The sequence below is a fragment of the Episyrphus balteatus genome, chromosome 2, assembly GCF_945859705.1.
Source record: "Episyrphus balteatus chromosome 2, idEpiBalt1.1, whole genome shotgun sequence".
In the NCBI taxonomy this organism is placed as follows: Eukaryota; Metazoa; Arthropoda; class Insecta; order Diptera; family Syrphidae; genus Episyrphus; species Episyrphus balteatus.
Window position 1 is genome coordinate 93,035,512 of NC_079135.1, and position 18,298 is coordinate 93,053,809.

The window sequence follows — 18,298 nt, forward strand, 5'->3', positions numbered from 1 at the left end:
CGTAAACCTATCTCTATATATGGACTATAAGTTTCAGATTTTTTGCAAGCTTTCAAGAACTCCTAGAAATAAAATACCACTCAAAAATATCCCTAAAAAATAGCAGTTTTTTCAAAAATTCATATTTAAAAAATTAGGGCCTTAAAAAAAATCCGTATGAGAAACAATTTTCTTATTATCTTTCCATTGGAATACTTAGTTCAAATTTCGGTGAAAAAAAAATCTTTCACCTATTTATAACAACCACTTTTTCAAAAATCTACTCCCTGAATTGTTTTTAAAAAACTATTCATAACTCAGAATTCAATTTTTTAAGAACTTTTTTAACACTTCAGCCATTCTTCCAACAATTTTATCCAACAGATGAACAAAAATCAAAATACTTTCTACGACTAACTGTTTAGAAATTTTTTTGTTTACCCTTTACCATGTCATTTTACCCCAATTTACCCTATTTAATGATTGAATTTTTAGAAATCCTTTCTCAGTGTTCACTTAAGGACATAAACTTTTAAATAAACTATAGTAAATTTTGTCTTAAATTGGACTTGGCGTCATATGAAATAAGATAAAATTCCAACCTATACCACATATAGCTAACGGCAAGTGGAACTTGAGGAAGAGTCATGCTTTTTTATGTTTGAAGCACGGGTTCATTGATTTATAACATATTATCACGTTACAAATACAATTCAGCCAACTAAATTTCGCAAATGAATTAATTCCAACTTTCGGGGTATCTTGCCCCATTGTGCGACGTTTGAACAAAAGATCATCGAAATCGGAGCTGTTCGGCCGGGTTCCCTTATACATAATTTACTTTAGTTACTCCACTATTTCTATTACAATTTTAATTTTTACATTTATTTCTTTTTTTTTAATATTTTAAATTTTAAGATTTTATAAAAGCTGTTTTCGACTCAAGCTTTAAAAGTCCTTTAACTCAACTAAGCGAAATTTAATTTTTGAAACTTTTCTGAAACTTTTATAGACTACTGAAGAGCCAGCATAAGACAACGAAGATAACACTGTAAAAGATATAATAAAAGTTTTAGAAATTTAGTATAAAGTTCTCAATTTTTAAGAGAATAGAGTATCAAAACAGCTTTAAAGGTTTTTAAACGCAGGTTTAACTATAGAATCTAAAACCCCTTAAAAAATAAAACATTACATTAGCTAATTAAAATTTTTCGCAAATTTCAAAGGAGGCTGCAGCTCCTCAAGACCCTTCTTTTGCTAATTGCCTTGACATGAATCAGTATTTGTTACACCGCACCGATTGCATGCAACTCATACGAAAACGCCTTTTCTCCTTTGAGAATTTTAGGTTGATTTTTCTAATCCTATCCAGTGTGCCTAAGGGATAGTAAAATATATGGAATTTCAATCGCATATTCACATTCGAGAATACATATACCTAAGTCCGATTTCGAGATTTATCCCTAAAGGGTGCTATTCGCAATAGAAAATTTCCCTGTACAATAAATTCCTAAACAGCTTCATTAAAATTGAGTGCAGATTTATACTCTTTTTGATGTTAAATTCTCCTTTTATTTTTGTACGTCATAAAAAAAGCCTGAGGCAGATAATACTCTACAAAAATAAAGTATCAAGCATATATTTTACTCTCCATTTTCCTCATATGTATATTTATGCAATAAGAAAGCATTTAATGAGTATTATATCTTCAAAATACTTGCTAAGTTAAAAGCTTTTGTTGATGCCAATGCGCTATCATTTGATGTTTTTCTTTAATGTTTAGACAATTTTAGAAGTTTTTCACAAACAAATTTTTCATATAACTTTTTTATCAAGACAGTAGATTTCAGCTATATCCAAGCACATCAAACAATTTATAGATAATTATTGATTTTTCCCCTCTCTCATATATAAAAATAAAAACACGCCTCGCCTCCTCCATCTATTTTTGCATAATTTAAAACATCCCATTTAAAGTTATTCCTTAGATTACTTTTTTTTTAAACCCAGTAAAAACTAACAACCACAAACTTCCAATAAAACCCTAATAAAAAAAAATCCAGAAAATATCTTTTACTAACGATAACTCCACAGGACTACTATACACACATTTATAGCCAAGATATATAGATAAGTAAAATCACTGAAGAAGACCACACAACATGCCACCAAAAGGATTACATTAAGCAAATCAACTCAGTTGCCTGTGAAAAATCAATTAATTGGACCCAAAATAATTTACCCAAAAGATAAAACGAAAAAAAATGAAAAAAAAAAGACTAAATGAAGTTCCTCATATGCAAATATATTCCAATCCTGGCAAAATCGATATAAATAGAGCCAGGAAATGTTTGGGTGAATTAATTTGTTTTTAAATGAAATTGGTCTTCTATACAAAAAAAAAAAGACAGAATAAAATTATATATAAAAAATAAAAGACACCTCTCTCATTTTCAGTTGAAATAAAAAAAAAAATGTATAGTCTTTTGACTTGAAAGAAAAAATCAATTCAATTTGAGTGGCTCTTCATTTAATGGAAATGAAGGACCTTATTTTGATCTGGATGCTGTTGATGAAACTGTGTTGGATAAGAAATCTCAACAAGATACTTTAGCTTCAATCGATTATTTTTTTTTTTCTGTGTTGGCTGGTAGATAATACTCACCCTAATAAATGTTCTTGTCCTGAAGAGGTCATCTATAAATATAAAGAGAAAAAAAAGTCTGTTAAATTAGATGGAAAATTTCAAATATATATTTTAAGTGTTATATGGAATAATTTTATTTAATGTTCCTTTTTTTAGTATCTTTTTTTTGTGAATTTAAAAAAAGAAGGACTGAGATATTTTTAAGTATATATTCGTTATCAACATAATGCCTTTATTGTGATTTTATATTCGATTTATTTTGTTTTTGAGTTTTAAACTTATCTACGGCCTTAAGAAAAAATAAATATTAGACAAAAAAAAAACTATTTAAATCTTTTTTCAAAGTCAATTGAAAATAGATATTCAACTTTAATATGAGGTTCTATGATACTTTCAATCATTAATAGTAAAATTGAATTCCATCAATTTTTTTTTATAACAACAACTTTGCCTAACGACAGGATAATTTGAATTTTTATTTTTGTCAAACTTATTGAAAGTTTAAATAAACAAAAATATTTGTGGCAGTGGCACAGAGCAGTGGTATATGGTGATGGGAACTATCGAATAAAAACTATCAAATTATCGATAGTTGTAAAATATTCATTCATTCGATAGTTTTAAATCATTCAATTATTCATTCATTTAGTTACTATTTTCATTCGAATAGTTTTTTTCATTCGATAGTTTTGTTACTATTTTCATTCGAATAGTTTTTTTTTATACGATAATTTTGTAATTAAAATTGTTTTTTTTTTTTTATTTGATAATATTTTCTTTTGAACATTATTCTTATTCGATAGTTTTTTCATTCGAATAGTTTTTCTATACGATAGTTTTCTCATTCGAATAGATTTTTTTTGTAGGTACGATAGTTTTTTCATTCAAATAGTTTAGTTACTATTTTCATTCGAATAGTTTTTTTTATAGTTCTTTCATTCAAATAGTTTTCTTAAACGATAGTTTTTTTCATTTGAATAGTTTTCTTAAACGATAGTTTTTTCATTCAAATAGTTTTCTTAAACGATAGTTTTTAATACGATAGTTTTTACATTCAAATAGTTTTCTTAAACGATAGTTTTTTTTTTCATTTGAATAGTTTTTTAATACGATAGTTTTTTCATTCAAATAGTTTTCTTAAACGATAGTTTTTCCATTTGAATAGTTTTTTTATACAATAGTTTTTATTCGATAGTTTATTCGATAGTTTATTCGATAGTTTGTTCGATAGTGTTTATTCGATAGTTTTATTCGATATTTTTTATTCGAATGAATAAATGAATGAATGAACTATTCGATAGTTCAAATCATTCGATAGTTCCCATCACTAGTGGTATATAGTTCCATGCCAAAAAATAAATCAACATTTTGTCAAACTATTGGTACTGATTTGTGGTATGGTCTGCATTCAATCACACTCTAATGATTGGTTTTAAGATATAAAGATAGAGCTGACAAAATTTTAATCTATGAATAATGATAGAGTATATTTGTATTGTTTTAATTTCAAGAAATCATTGATTGATAGATGAGTAAAGTTGAAAAAATTTGAGTCTTTCTTATATTATAGAATATTTCTTTCAAAACTTTTTAACAATTTTTTTTAACAAAGCAATCAATTTCACATTTGAGCACATAGGTACCAAAGTTAGGGATGTCATTCAGTAGATTAAATTTGGACGTGTTGAGTAATAGCGCTGATCAACTTTTGTTGACCAGAACACAACCCACAATAATGATGCAAATGTTCCAGCTTGTTGACAGTGATATGGTAGATGAATTCAAAAATGACTTTTCACTGACATTTAACATGAACTACCTCACACTTAACCGAAAGTGTGGACGAGTATCGTGCTCGTCAACAATTAAAAGAAAATATGTTGATCAAAATAATATGGATATTCTATGTATTCATTCTCAGCAGATCTTCAGAATTTCGCTGTCAAGCATTCTTTAAAATAGAAAAAAAGATAATTTTTAAGGTCGAAAAACCCCAAGTCTTATTAAAACCTATATACACGGCTGTTCTGATTTCCGTTCGAATTCTTATTTCTCCCGTTTTCAAATTTTAGCTGTTCCGAAATTCCGTTTTTGAACACATTTTGCGAATTCATAGTTGTTTCGTAAAACGAACGGACCATCAATCCGACAATTTTTTGCCGTTTTCAATTCGGGTAGCAATTTGCTACCGAAAAAAAAATTTTTCAACAAAAAAGTCAATAATGCAAAACAGAACAACCGCTTAAAATCCCTACGAATTCAATTTTCGTTTCCGTTTTCAAATTCGAGCGAATAAAAACAGCCGTAATATATTTATAATAATGGTCAGTTGTCAAAAGAGGGTCTTTGGGAGCAAGATAATTTTCACATACCTCAAATTTTTCTAGGTAAGACTAAAAAGTAAAAATAAAATATCGTCGGAGCAACACCAAAACCATAAATCTGCATTTTTGCACATTTTCACTTTAATGCGTCATTTTACTTGCTATCGGTCCCTCTATTCACTGTGTCTATCGCAATCCTCCATCTGTTGCCTATAAGCCTAAACTATCAATTTCCGTTGCAATAGTTTCCATAGAATTGCATAGAGTTTCCAAAATTTTGAAAGTACTACAACTAGCTCCAGCGTGAAATTTAACAAAGAAAACCAAATTGAAAAAAAGCGAAGCTCATATACACATAACATATACACGCAATTTGAGCCAAAACACAAATGCATGCAACAAAAAAAAAACACTTAGCACTATATCTTTTTCGGAATTTCTCAAGACCTGATCATTCTTTTGATTCTTTTTATCATAGTTTAAAACAAAAAAATGTCTTTGACTTAATATTACTGACTTTTCATTTGTTTCAACAAAAATAATGTGCACCAAATCGATAGAAAATGTTGTAACGATAGCTTTATTTTTTGTCGTAGGACATTCCCAAAAAAAGATATCACAACAAAAACATTACTGTTAAAAAAGAGCCAAGTTCTCCTATGTTGAAGTAATGCTGGCACAAAAAGTACTGAGATGTAAAAGTGTACCAAGTTCTAAAGTTTGGGTTCAAATTTGTATCAATAAAATTTTGATTGCTCTCTTGACAATTTTTATTTTAATTACCGATTTTTAAAGTTATTTCAAAAATTGCCAAGTAAACAATCAAAATTTTATTGATACAAATTTGAACCCAAACTTTAGAACTTGGTACACTTTTACATCTCAGTACTTTTTGTGCCAGCATAACTTCAATATAGGAGAACTTGGCTCTTTTTTTAACAGTAATGTTTTTGTTGTGATTTCACTACTTTTTGCAAGGTATTGCTGTAGAACTTAAAATCTCTACAGTTGATGAACACTCAGAGTAAATGGGCGGTTACCACGCCCCTTGTCTAAAGTTCTCAAATTTTAAATTTTTTCTTTTGTTTAAACTACTGGGTCTACCATTCTACCAAATTTTAAGGTTCTACGACAGTTACAAATGCTCTATAATATTTGATGAAAATTCAGCAGAAATGGGCGGTTGCCACGCCTTCTATCCAAAATTCTCAAATTTTAAATTTTTTCCTTGGTATAACTTACTAGCTTTACCATTCTACCAAGTTTCAAGATTCTACGATACTCAGAAGTGCTCTAAAAAATTTGATAAAATTTAGTAAAAATGGGCGGTTACCACGCCCCCTGGCCAAAATTCTCAAATTTTAAATTTTTTCCTTGGTATAACTTATTAGCTCTATCAATCTACCATGTTTCAAGATTCTACGATAGTTAGAAGTGCTCTAAAATATTTGATGACAATTCAGCGAAAATGGGCGGTTACCACGCCCCCTCAATTGAAAATCTCAGATTTCAAGTTTCTACGATATCGGGAAGTTCTCCATAATTTTGATGATCTGTCAGTGAGTGAATCAGTCAGTCAGTCAGTCAGTCAGTCAGTTACGGTTTTTGAGATTTTCGAAGCCCTATATCTCAGGAACTACTCGTCCTAGGTAGCTGAAATTTCGTAAGGAGTTTGTTTTTGACTAGTTCAACAAATAAAGAGACTTTCAAATTTCTGACATATTTGGTATAGTAGTTGGAGTAGGGTCGTAAATGGCCTGAGTTGTTTCCTGTAAATAAGGGTGTAGTGCCAAAGTTGCTAGAGAACTTGGCTGGGCACTACCGTGCCCCTTGATTTTTGGGTGGTTTCGCACCGGTTTTTCGTGCGTTCATTTATCAATTTCTCGGTCATCTTTGGTGATAAAGAGTTGATTTTTTTGTAAAATTAGGAGGGCTACAAAATAGGTTAGAAAAATGTTGACCATATAAGCTTTTTTCGAAATAAAAACGAAAATGTGTTTTTTAACAACTAGAATTTAACTTTAACTGGCTGCCATTTTGTAGTTACTCATTTTAATACAATGAAATTACATACAATGATAGAAAATATTATAAGGAAGAGAATGTATGTTCATTTTCTGGTCTACTACATACTGGAGCAAAGATATTAGCTTGGAAGTAAAATATCCCAAAAAGTGCATTTTTGTAAATAACTCCGCTAAAAAGAATGATCAGGTGGTTAGAAATTGAGTTTAAGCCTTTTAAATATACCCCCATCGATCCATGAAATAAAAACTGACAGTTTCTCTGTGCGCAAGGTTAGGCCCTTTTTTCCGACGCTTTGGCTGCTTTTTTTGGGAACCACTAGTATAACTTCTCATCCTACCTTCTAATCTTCAAATGAAGAATATGTGACGGTAGATATGGAAAATATGAGCATTTTTCTGTTTCATGCATTTCTTAATATTGAAAGAAACGCCTCTTTTTTTAGCTGTTACTTCTTATCCCTGTTACTTTTAACCCCACTCTCCCCTACATACTAATTTCAAAGTTCTCGAAAACGTTTTCTAACGTACTTGTTCTCATTTTAAAATTTGCGTGCCTTTTTTAGGAAAAAAAAGCATTAGTTCAGTTCACAGTAAACAGGTTCCAAGTATATTTGGAAGTTCGACGTGAGGAAAACTGCGGATTCAAATTTCCTTCTAAAATTCTTAGACTGTATGATTTAAGGATCCAAACATATTCACTTAAATTATTCATTAAACAATAATTTATTATTTGCAGGCATATTCTACTCATTCTTTGCCACAATGTCAAATCACTTAACCTACATACATTAAGATTTCTGTATTTAATTATGCATTGACATTGTTTAAGCCCTTCTGTTATTACCTATTTACATGTACAATGTGCATATATCAGCTTAGTATATTTTCAAAACTATCAACCAGCATAAATAATTCTCCTCTTTTATTCTCTATCTACATTTTAATCATACCTTTCTCCCACTACCTAATGAATATACTTCAGATCCTTTAAATATTTAAGCTTCTCACAACAATAAGCCATTGAAATTGTATGCATGATGCGACTTTATTTTTCAAGAGCAACACAACAGCAAAAAAAAAATAAAGGGTTCAAATACAATTCATAAGATTCCAACAATTCTTTTAATCCAAAAGTCCTTTTCTTTTCTTTCATCAAAGTTATGCAAATTTATTTCCGTATCACTCTCTTTAGAAAAGTTTTGTGTACATTTTTTTTTTCTGTTCAAAGACATTTTCTTCTTTCGATTGTGTGACGCAAGTAAAAAACGAATAGAAAAGTGAACTTCTCCATTTCATTCCTGCGTCACACAATATTCACACAGATGTGCCATAGAATAAATATATTTTTGACAAAGAAACTTTAATTTTTTTTTTTTTTTTTCAAATAAGATATTGTTGAAGACGATGATATTGACGAGGACGAAGACGGTAACATTGACAATCACGAATCATACACATTTTTTGAATTTGTCTCCATGCTTATTTGTATATATCGATGTTGTATGTACATTTTCTTCAAAGACATGGATATAAGAATCAACTAAATACAAATGTTCTTTCGATTTTCGCATAAAAATTCAAAAAAAGATGAAAATCAAATAAAAAATGTCCTTTAGATATAAAAAATGGCATACGTTAAGGATAGGTTTATAGAAATATTATCGATTCGTGTTTTTTGTCACGATGTTCATTTATGACATTTCGTTTCGTTTAAGCCTGTATGTGATAGGAATGTTGAATTTTTGAATTTATAAAAAGGATATATAACTCTAGGCATTTATATATACAAACAATCAAATATGTATCACATTTGATGTAGAAATCACACATAAAACAAAACAAATCATAAAAAAATTATTCCGGTCAACAAAAAATATTCTCACATTGCCAAGTTTACAAATTTTGTTTATTTTGGTTTATTTTTTTTTTTTAGGAAAACTTGTTATGAATAATTTACGAAAGCCTTTGAATAAAAGGCACAAAAGGATACTTTTTTTTCGACCTAAAAATAAAAATAAAAAAAAAATAATGGTATAATCCTCTCTGGGTGATATCGATAAATACTCATATCTACGAGTATATAATATTTGTTGAGGAATATAAAAAACTTTTTTATTTTATCAAAATCAAATTTTTTGCTTTCAAAGCAAATACGAGCAATACGAGGAATTAATTTGTAAGAATGCACGACTGGACCATTCGAATTTTCTTGTATAGCTAGCGTTGATTAAAAAGGTTTAGATTTTTCATATGGACAGTTTTTTAAATGTACAATTTTAGAAGGAGACATGAACAAAAATATGGTTACCATAACTCCTGATATGTTTTTTAGCTCCAAAAGAGCCCCATTTAAATCCCGAAGATTTTTTTTTTTTTTTGACGTGATGACGTCTTATAAATCAATGAACCATGGCAGCTACCACAAAAAAACTGACGCCATTTTCTAACGTTCCACTCTCGCACTTTCGCAGTGCGGCAAAAAATTTCAATTAAAAATTAAAAATAAACTATTAGAGATACAAAAATCTTCTATAGCTTATTTAAAAGATAATAACCTAAAGTTACATAAATAAATAAAAGGATTTTAAAAAATTCCATCTTTTAATAGGGTAAATAGGGGTAAAACAAAATTTAAAAAAATTGATTTTGTTGAGTTGATTTTTTTTTAATCGATAGATAAATTCATTGCAAGACTGACAATTGTATTGAAAAAATTCTAAAAAAAAATTCAAAACCAAGCTATTAATAGAGTTTTCTAAAACTAAAACATGAGGTAGACCTTTGACAAAGTAGTGATTATAGGTAGATGAATTTTTTTTTGACAATTTGAAAAACATCATTTGAAAGATAATAAAAAAAAAATTAGGGATCTGATACGGATTTTTTTTTAAGTCTCTGCGTTTCGAAATATGAATTTTTGAGAAACACCTACTTATTTTGGGGTATTTTTGGGTGTGTTTTTATTTTTTTAATTTTTTGTAGCATTCAAAAAATCTTAAGCTTATAAAACATGTAGTCTATGACTGTGACTGACTCTATTTAAAAAAAAAAAAAAAAAAAAAAAAAAAATTGGTATTTCAAAATGGTTTTTGACCGATTAACGCGAAAAACAAGTTCTTTTGAAGATAGATAAAATAGACAGGACTATATCTGTGCAAAATTTCAATCAATTTTGTAGTCACAATTTTGAGATTATTCAACAGGTTATATCTTTTGATCTAAAGCAAATACAAATTTGATTTAACTTTATTGAGCATCTTGATGATGTTACCTTTCATTTGGTATATCACACATAACTGTACATTCACTAAAGCTACACACTCTTAAATTAAAAAACTTGAGAAATACCTCAAAATACCCTGTGGAGATCTGTTGATCATGAACAGCCACCAGTTTGGAATTTCGACATGGTTGGCTTTAAAAAATTCTAACTTTTTTTCTAGGCATCGCAGAAATAAGATTGAAACGTCATATGAAAGGTGAAACTATAAGCTTTTACATGATATAAAATTTTGTATAGGTTGTCTAAAAAAAATTGATTCTATAGCGTGAGAACATAAAATTATATGTGTTTTTTTTTCCATTTTTTGATGAAAATTGATCGAGTTCAAAAAATTCTGATGTCTTATAGACATGATCGATATATATATTTTGAGCTGAAGCAATAAGCTTTCAGGTGGTATAAAATTTATTATAGGTTGTTATATCAAAAAATGAATTTTTGGGTGATGGAAATGATTGTTTCACTTTTTTCATAAGAAATGATTGTTTTTAATAAATTATTTTTGCGCATTGTAAAAATTTAAAAATGGTTTTATTATTTAGAAGAAATATTTGGCTTTTTAATTGTATAATTTTTTTTGTAAGCTTTTAAAATAAATAAATTAATATAATGAGAAAAGAAAAAAGGTAATTTTTTTTAGTTTTTTCTTGTAAATTACACTGCACAACAAAATTAAGCTTTTTGTATGATGAATTAACCAAACAATACTTTTCTAAAGGTTTTTGGTGTGCTGAACTCGAATCCGAATTCAGAAATATTCTATCAGCTCCCGTTTTTTTAAATATTACCGTTATAAAATACAAAAACACCTGTTTCTGAAGTTGTGTCGCAATGTGTGGGAATTTTTTGCAACACTTTTTGTGAAGGTTTGTATAATAATTGCCTTTCTTTTTAAAAATCTGTTTTTATCTTTGCGATATCTTTTTTATAATCCGAGATATTTTAATTTGAAGTTACTGCATTTTGAAAAAAACGTTATTAATAAAATAAGCAAAAACACACGTACTTAAACTTAAGATATCTCAGACAATAAAACAGATATCGGAAAGATTTTCAAAGAAGAAAAACAGTTCTTATGGAAACCGTTAAAAATTATGATAAAATAAGGTACCTCACATCAAAGCATAACCTCAAAAACAGCCAAAACACGTTTTTTTCGCAAATTCTAACGGCAATATTTCAAGAACTAAGACTGATAGAATATTTCTGACTCCAGATTCGAGTTCAGCACACCAAAAGCCATTGGAAAAGTATTGTATAGTTTATTCATCCAAAACCTTGTGCAGTGTTATGATTGTTTGAAATAAATAAACGCTTCAATTGACTCATTTTAAAAGCACACAACCTTTTTTCTTACGACGTTATCACGTAAAATCATCGTCCGGAAACCGGCTTTACAGACAACCTCTTTTTACAAAAAAAAAAACAAAAGATCTGAGCTCTGCGACAAGTCGTTTTCGAGAAGAAACCGCTTTTCAATGCTGCATCCAAACTAAGCTGACGTCACATTTTTTTCAGATTTTTTTCCCATTAGCTTTACTAAGAACTGATTTGGAAGCATATTTTCTGCAATTATGCAAATTGCTAATAAGATGGAATTGCAATTGGCAGTGCACACATTATCACAAAACAGAGGAACCGAGACAATTATGAAGTTGGTGCGCAAGAGTATTTTCAACCGGGTTGATTAATAATACAAAATAAATAGTTAGTTAATTTTTTGAATTTTTTTTCTGCGTTCGCTCCTGCTCCCACCAACCAATAACAAAATCCAACATAATTCTTAAAAAATTAAACGCGAAAAAATACAAGCCTACCTGAGTCCAGTTTTTGTGGGTCGGGCTATCTATTGTATTGAGTCGTGTTGTCTTGCGTCAGGGTATACTCTTCCCAAAATCAAGAACTATAATAAAAAGCAAAAGACTCAAGACACTCTCCTGGTGCACACCAACAACTTGGGACATTTGACTTATGTTTACTTAAAGAATCACGATGTTATTGCACCTAAACTTCTAAATAGCTTCCAAAGTCACTCACTAGCGTCTCTACTCAGACCTTTCACCTTTCTGAAAATTCGAATAATTTTTTGTTACCTAACACACTAAAAATCTGCTGCGGGCTCTTAGTCTACAAGGGGGTCACTGTGGTGTATGTGTATTTTTTTTTTTTCATTGCAACTCACTTGGACTAACTTATTTACTTTTATCAAAAATTAATAATTTCGTAGCCTTTCCACTACGAAAATTTTGTTTGTGTTCAATAAGTACAATTAAAATATTGCGATAATCTCAAATTAACTGATTTATTTCAATATTTCAATTTCACAAACCTTTTCAGAGTTTTTCCTATTTCTTGCACAACATATATTTATTTAACAGTCCTAATTAGATCCAGGAGAATAACTTTTCTTATCAAGCCTAATTATGTTCAAATTTTAGCTAAGTTGTCAAATGATTTAACAGAATTTTTTGATTGATGAACTCAATATGTCTAAAAACTATACGACAACCCTATACAAATTAATGTATCCTTTCTAATAGCGAAAATAGAGATGAACAAATTAAAATTAATGACATATCCTGTCTTGGAACTCAATTAAATTGAATCATTTATAATAACTTGACGCTATTTTCCATCAATTTAGTAGAATCACTTCTTCTTCTTTTTATAAGAAAACCACAATTGATAATACGATCCTCTTTAGTTGAACGCGGTTTGCTTTATTTTAAGACACGCTCAGACTATCTTAAAAGTGGATTGTGGTTTGATAGAAGAAAAGATTAAGAGAGTAAATAAAATAACCGTTAATTTGAAACCATCAAAGGATTAAAATGAAACCCTCGATACAATATTCTCCAATAAAATCCTTTAATAGGTCCTTGTGAAATCGTTAAAGCATTTTGGTGACATTTTCAAAGGAATTCAAGAGAGTATTTATTGAGCGCGTATTATCCTTGTTGAATGTAGTCGCTTGTCGTGTCGTGGGTGTTATAGTAGTACATAAATATGTATACAATAATATAGTCACTTTGTTAGCCCAGGATATTTTATTACACGTGCACTTATACCTCCTTAAACGATAATACTATACAATACATATCTATATAGATCCTTTATTTCGTCGTTCATATACATATAAAAGTCGGTAGGTATTGCGAGACAATATTGTGTGAATGTATTAGCCCATCAAGTACTTTTAACCTTTAAAATTTTATACTCAAATACAACAACAATATCAAATTCAATTATTTAGAGAAGAACACTTGAAAACGTGTAACTGTGGAAGTGTGTATTGGTAAGTGCTCCTGTATTTAGTCTTTTTTTTTTTTTTGTATTCATTGCCTTTTTTTTTGTCCAAATGCTTTGGAGTGTTAAATTACTCTTGCAAGAGTTTTTAGTTCAGATCAATGGGATTGTGGGCAACATAGTAGTCACTACAGTCAGACATTTCGTTAAGCAAAGAAACATTTAGAGGAAAGTTTTTTTACGCTACTTGCAAGACCCAATCATGTGAAAGTTTGCTCAGAGTCAGAGCTCAGAGCACCACTAAAGCTACACTTACCATTTAATTTTTAAATTCTTTTCGTAACAACAATTTGTACATACTGTCCATCTAACTTTGAGTCCTTTTTTTTTTTTGTTTTGGTGCGTTCTGTAAAAGGTCAGAGGTAACACAAAATGGCGTTTGGGAAACTTGTGTTTCGATTTTGTTTCTTTTTTTTTTTGTTTTGAAGTTGGATTTTGTAAGTTCAAGTGTCACGCCAGAACTTGGGTAAAAGGGTGTGTGGATGCACATATACATTTCAATAAAGTAAAGGTAGAAATTTTCTGTGTGGGGGAGTATGAAAAAGGTCAAAAATGCGACTGTTAGTGGCTGTGTAGAATGGAATATTTTCGTATTCCTAAGTTCAAATACTCATGAGACTAATACACGCAATATGCAATATATATTTTGTACCTGTACATATAGTTTGACAACTTTGTTGTTCGTTGGTTAAGGTATGTAACTATATTGAACTTCCTCTGTTCATAGCAATTGGTTTGTTAAGAGTTTGATTAGAGTTGCGTGTTTTTGGTGAATTTTGCCACGAGCTAAATATCAAATGGCTAATATCAATTGGAATCAATCGCATATAGTAAACTATGGATTTTTGTAGTTCTAAACCGAATTATAGTCAGCCATTTGGACAAACAAATATAATGTAAAATGTTTGTTGTAGTTATAATTGATGTTAACACAGGACTCTTGTTAATTATATGTTTTATTGTTATTACGCAGGATATTGTGTGTGTGTATGTTTTTTGCAAATTGGATTATTTCGGACTAAAACTAAAAGTGTAATTGTTAAGCAAATATCCTTTAAAATGAGAATAGGTTGTGGAAAAGTAGATAAATAATGTATGTTGCGGTAGTAGACAAAATATGCTATTTCCATTTGTAAGTTTGTTATTTTATTGTACTTGTGAATATATAAACTGATCAAATAAAAATGGTTAGAAATTAAATTTTGCTGCCAATATTTCAATTTTAGTACAATTTATTTGATTCTACTCACATATGAGGCCATTAAAGCCATAGTGGCCTAGCTGATATTGGAACATTATTTTAATGAATATTGATTTTGTTATAGGTTATCTTATTATATTCCATTCGCATACATATTTCTTTAAAAAAAAAACTTATATTAAAAACAATAAATATGATTTATGTACAGTACATCCTTTTTAATATGAAAATTTAAAAAATCAGCTAAACCTACACGGTTAAATTGTTCAATAAAAGCTAATTCTTTTTCAATAAAATCTATTTCAAGTAAGCCGAGAAAACGAAAAAAACAAAACAATTGCTTACACGTCTGTAGACTTACACGTTTTGTAAGATATGTAGCATGATTATGAAACGGCATGCAAAAATTTAAGGATAAAAAAAAACTTTTTTGGAACTTTAGACATTGTAAAAACTCATGCATCTAAAATTTTCAAGTATTCTTTTCAATTTAAGGAGAGTTTCAGACCTTTTTAATGATATATAAAATTCATATACATATGTATTTACGTACATGCATATGCATACATTATTTAAGAATTTCAAAAGGGTTCAAACTTGGTAGTTTTTAGTTTTGGTTTAGTGCAGGCTTTGTTTAAAAAAAAAATCTGTAGACATTAACATATAAGGTCCTTCTATTGAAAAAAAAAGTCATGTGTTCAATTCACACGTATTAGAAGTGAAACCTTAAAAAAAATTTTTTCTTGCAAAAAAAAAAAGAAAAAATCTACCTATTTTATATTCTATCTCCTTTAAATACATGTTTTATATAAGACAACCTATACAAAATTTTATATCATCTGAAAGCTTAATGTTTCAGCTCAAAATATTTATATCGTCCATGTCTGTACAACATCTACAAAAAGAGCTTATTTTTTTCAAACCAAATCACTTTTCATCAAAAAACCAAAAAAATCAATCTTTTTTCTCTTTTAACACCATTAAATATATTTGATTAAATAATGACAACCTATAGTTAATTTTATATCATCTGAAAGGTTATTTCACCTTTTATATGACGTACCTATGAATCATATTTCTACCATGCCTAGAAAAAAAAATTAGAATTTTTTAAAGCTAACTATGTCGAAATTTTAAGCTGAGATTATGGTTCTTTCTAAACTGGTCATCGTGAACAGATCTCCACAGATGTTTTGAGATATTTTTCAATTTTTTCAATTTAAGATTGTGTAACTTGTAGAGCTCGTAACCTGTGTAGAAAAATAACATCTTTTTACCGTTATCTCAGAATTTTTAATATGAAATTAATTGAAATTTTGTACATTTATAGTTTATTTAATTACCTATCTACAGTACAAATTTCATTCATCTATCTATTAAAACAAAAAAGTTATAACAAGTTGAATGTTCGTGTCGCGTTTTCGTTTCACCTTGTTTCCAATCACTACGATATTAAAGAAGTTTTCACTTCAAAAATTAATTCTTTTTAAACAATTATTAACGGTACGTGTCGTAAAACAGTTTTATCAAATCAACAGCACGTCAATAGTAGCAAATATAATTATCATTTTTCATATGGTGCGAATTAAAAACCCCCTCTTAGGAAACTCTTCCCCACTTAGATATAGTCACATTTCTTTTATTGAAATTATTCTCTAAAATTTTATTTATAAACGAGATGAAAAAAATAAACTTATTTGAAAAGTAAATAACTTTTTTAAGAGTTTTCTTTCTAGGCTATTTATGTCGAAAAAAACAGGGCAATAAGGAACTAAGACGTTCACGGGTTTTTATTGCAGGAATCGTTCAATGGGTTATAAGAGAAGATAAAACCACGGAGTGCTATTAAATGAGAGGGTGGAAACTGAAGATAGGGGTGTAAAAGCCCCCTTTTTGGGTTTTTCAATATATCTCGTAAACCGAGCAAAATTTTAATACACTTAGGAGCAAAAAAATGGAATCAAACTTTTGCGTTTTTTTAAAACGTTAATTGGCCAGGATGTAATTGACATACATGAATGTTAATTGCACCACACTGAACCAAATCCTTACGTAAATACAACGAAAAAATTCGTTGAGCCAACGAAAATTTAATTAATTTTCAGCCGATGAAAAATTTAATTGGCTCAACGAAATGGCTTTCATACGTTAATGAAGAACTTCATCAATCAACGAAAACTGTAGTATTTTAATGAAATTTTTCATAAAAATTTTTGATCGAGAGTTAATGAATTTTTACATCACTTTACGAAATTTTTCATCGATTACCGTAAAATTTAATTAACCACGGTGATATTTTTCGTTAGTCAACGTATTTTTTTGATTAATTTATGAAAGAACTTTCGTTAGCTAACGAATTTTTTCGTAAATTTAATGAACATTTTAATTAAATTACGAAAAAATATTTGTTAGCTAACGAAACTTTTCGTTGTATTAATTGTATTTTTTTATTGGACTTGTTAAATTATTAATTTAATATAGTCCAAAACCAAAAATTGGCGTTTCGACCCGGTGAAGCTCACTTAAGTCAACTGATGAGTCCGACTTATCGTGAGACACCTTGTCAATACGCAAATATCTTTTATATTCAGCTCAACTTACATAGATTTTTAAACAAAAACCTAATGTGAACTATATAAAGCAAGATTCAATTTTTAATGCACCCAAGTTTGCGTTTTTTTTTGTAAGGCAACGATTTTTTTCGTTAACTGATGTATTTTTTCATAAGCCAATGTAATATTTCATTAGTATATGAAGAATTTTCATAAGCTTATGAAGATTTTCGTTAGTTAATGTTGAATTTCATAAGTTAATGAATTTTTTCGTTACTTAATTAAAACTTTAATAAAGTAAGGCAAAAATTCTTATTTTTATTCTTTAAAATGAGTATGAAATTTTTCGTTAATTGATGAATCTTTTCATTGAATTGGATTTTTTGGCACTAAAAAGGGAGAAAAAGTGTATGAAACGTTTTCATTAATTGATGAAGGTTTTCATATTACGAAAAATTACATATTTTCGTTGAGCCAACGAAAGTTTCGTTGGGCCAACGAAAATGTAGTGTATGAAACGATTTTCGTAATTTTACGAAATTTATTATTTTCAGTGCATTAAAAAGCTTGAAACAAAGGCTTTAAATCAATACTAGGAACTTTAAAACCCGTTCACTTTATAAGGATCCAATCAACATAAATGAAGCATGTAAGCAAAAAAAGACTGAAACTGAAACAGAGAGTATCTGGAAAATTTAACATTTTAAAAAAATAAAGTGCAATTTATTGACAGATAACGTCAATAGTAACGGTAGGAAAAAAAAAACTGAAATTGAAGCAGAGAATATCAAGAAAATTTAACATTTAGAAAAAAATGAAGCTATGATACTATCATATGCATTTTGAAGTTTTTACCAACAATTAAAAGTAAAAAATTCAAGCTTTTAAATGAGACCATAAAACTTGGAGAAACATTATTTTATCCATTGCAATTTTTGTTTTAAATAAAAATTATCTTTTTTGATTCCGTTTTTTTGCT

General features: G+C 28.9%; 1 protein-coding gene across 6 annotated transcripts in view; it reads right to left on the minus strand.

Annotated features, from left to right (window-relative positions):
- The window catches only part of LOC129911179 (uncharacterized), a 290,632-nt gene that overhangs the window by 188,797 nt on the left and 83,537 nt on the right, over nucleotides 1-18,298 (minus strand). For all 6 annotated transcript variants that reach the window (XM_055988887.1, XM_055988891.1, XM_055988889.1 and 3 more), the window contains exon 2: nucleotides 2,645-2,676. The gene's annotated coding sequence lies outside the window, so the exon portion shown is untranslated. The remainder of the gene's footprint in view (nucleotides 1-2,644; nucleotides 2,677-18,298) is intronic.